Here is a 2,688-nt window from a genome sequence, read left to right on the forward strand (position 1 = left end):
CCCCAAAGCTTTGGGGGATGGACATAAAAGAGGGTCCCCCCCACATATTGGGGGTCCCCATAGGTCATAGAGAGGTTCTTGGGGGTCCCACCATGGGGGGATTTGGGGTGTCTTGGTGTCATGTAGGGTTTGGGGTGCTGAGGTTCCCCCATGGTACTTGGGGTGCTTCTAAAAGGGGGTTCCCCTCACTTTGGGGGGTCCCCATAGCTCATAGAGAGGTTCTTTTGGTGTCATGTAGGGTTTGGGGTGCTGAGGTTCCCCCATGGTACTTGGGGTGCTTCTAAAAGGGGGTTCCCCTCACTTTGGGGGGTCCCCATAGCTCATAGAGAGGTTCTTAGGGGTCCCACCATGGAGGGATTTGGGGTGTCTTGGTGTCATGTAGGGTTTGGGGTGCTGAGGTTCCCCCATGGTACTTAGGGTGCTTCTAAAAGGGGGTTCCCCTCACTTTGGGGGGTCCCCATAGCTCATAGAGAGGTTCTTAGGGGCCCCACCCTGGAGGAATTGGGCGTGTCTTGCCCATAGGGATGACCTTGGAGGTCCCCAAAGCTTTGGGGGGCTCCCCTCACTTTGGGGGTCCCCATAGCTCACAGGGAGGTTCTTGGGGGTCCCATCATGGAAGACTTTGGGGATATTGAGGTTCTGGGGCCCATAGGGAGGACCTTGGAAGTCCCCAAAGCTTTGGGATGGCTCCTAAAATGGGGTTCCCCTCACTTTGGGGGTCCCCATAGCTCATAGAGAGGTTCTTGGGGTCCCACCATGGGGGATTTGGAGGTTCTGGGTCTCATAGGGAGGTTCTTGGGGGTCCCACCATGGAAGACTTTGGGGATGGGGAGGTTCTGCGGCCCATAGGGAGCACCTTGGAGGTCCCCAAAGCTTTGGGGGGGCTCCTAAAAGGGGGTTCCCCCCACTTTTGGTGTCCCCCCATCTCACCATGTCGGTGCCCAGGTCGATGCAGAGGATGGTGATGGTGCCCAGGGGCAGCGGGATGTTGGCCATGATGAAGAGCAGGAAGGGGGTGATCTCAGGGATGTTGCTGGTCAAGGTGTAGGCGATGGACTTCTTCAGGTTGTCAAAGATCAGGCGGCCTGAGGGCACGGGGATGGTCACCGGTGGTGTCCCCCCCATCCCAAACGTCCCCTTTATCCCATAGGGATGTCCCTATGGATCCCAAACGGACCTTCCTCCACGCCGGTGACGATGGAGGCGAAGTTGTCATCCAGGAGGATCATGTCAGCTGCTTGCTTGGAGACGTCGGAGCCGGCGATGCCCATGGCCACCCCGATGTCGGCCTTCTTCAGCGCCGGGGAGTCGTTGACACCATCGCCTGTCACTGCCACGATGGCGCCCTGGGGACATGGAGATGGGGAGGTGAGGATGGGGACATGGGGACCATCTGCATCATTGCCATCATGATGGCACCTTGGGCACCATCTCCATCCCCATCATGGTGAGGACATGGAGAACATCTCCATCTCCATCATGATGACACTTTGGGAACCATCCCCATCATGGTGGCACCTTGGGGACATGGGAACCATCTGCATCATGGTGGCACCTTGGGCACCATCTCCATCTCCATCATGGTGGCACTTTGGGAACCATCTCCATCATGGGGAGGACATGGAGAACATCTCCATCTCCATCATGGTGGCACCTTGGGCACCATCTCCATCCCCATCGTGATGGGGACATGGAGACCACCCCCATAATGATCATGATGGCACTTTGGGAACCATCCCCATCATGGTGGCACCTTGGGGACATGGAGACCGTTTGGGGTGGTTTTGGGCGTCTGGGAGTGGTTTTGGGCTGTTTCTGGGCTCTATTTGAGCATCTCCACAACCATTGGAGACACCTCTTGGGCTGGTTTTGATGGGAGGTTCTTGGGGGGCCCTGGGGGTGGTTTTGGCTGGTTTATGGGGTGTTTTTTTGGCTGTTTTTGGGGTGGTTTTGGGGATTTTAGGGTGTTTTGGGCTCTATTTGAGCATCTCCACATCCATTGGAGACACCACTTGGGCTGGTTTTGATGGGAGGTTCTTGGGGGGCTCTGATGGTGGTTTTGGCTGGGTTTTGGGGTGTTTCTTGGTGATTTTGGGGTGGTTTTGGGTGTTTTGGGGTGATTTTGGGCTGGTTTTGGGCTCTATTTGAGCATCTCCACATCCACTGGAGATGCTGCTTGGGCTGGTTTTGATGGGAGGTTCTTGGGGGGCTCTGGGGGTGGTTTTGGGTGGTTTGGGCTGGGTTTGGGTGTTTTTTTGGGTGGTTTGGGCTGGTTTTGGTGTGTTTTGGGGTGGTTTTAGTGTGATTTTGGGCTCTATTTAGGCATCTCCACATCCATTGGAGACACCTCTTGGGCCGGTTTTGGTGGGAGGTTCTTGGGGGGCCCTGGGGGTGCCCGGGTGGGTTTGGGGGTGCCCTGGGAGGGTCCCCCCGACCTGTCTCTGGCAGCCCTCGACGATGATGAGCTTCTGCTGCGGGGACGTGCGGGCAAAGACGATCTCAGTGTGGTTCTGCAGGATCTCATCGATCTGCTCCGAGCTCATGTCCTTCAGGTCTGTGCCATGGATCACACAGGCCTTGGCGTCCCTTGGGGGGGGGAACGGGGACAGGGGGGTCAGCACCCCAGAAATCCATAGGGACACCCCAGAAATCCATAAGGACACCCCAGAAATGCATCGGGGGACCCCA

At 57.0% G+C, this 2,688-nt stretch overlaps 1 pseudogene; it reads right to left on the minus strand.

Annotated features, from left to right (window-relative positions):
- Positions 1 to 930: 930 nt before the first annotated feature.
- On the minus strand, positions 931 to 2,586 carry LOC104403718 (annotated as a pseudogene).
- Positions 2,587 to 2,688: the final 102 nt, after the last annotated feature.

The sequence above is a fragment of the Nestor notabilis genome, unplaced genomic scaffold, assembly GCF_000696875.1.
Source record: "Nestor notabilis isolate BGI_N333 unplaced genomic scaffold, ASM69687v1 scaffold3913, whole genome shotgun sequence".
NCBI lineage: Eukaryota > Metazoa > Chordata > Aves > Psittaciformes > Psittacidae > Nestor > Nestor notabilis.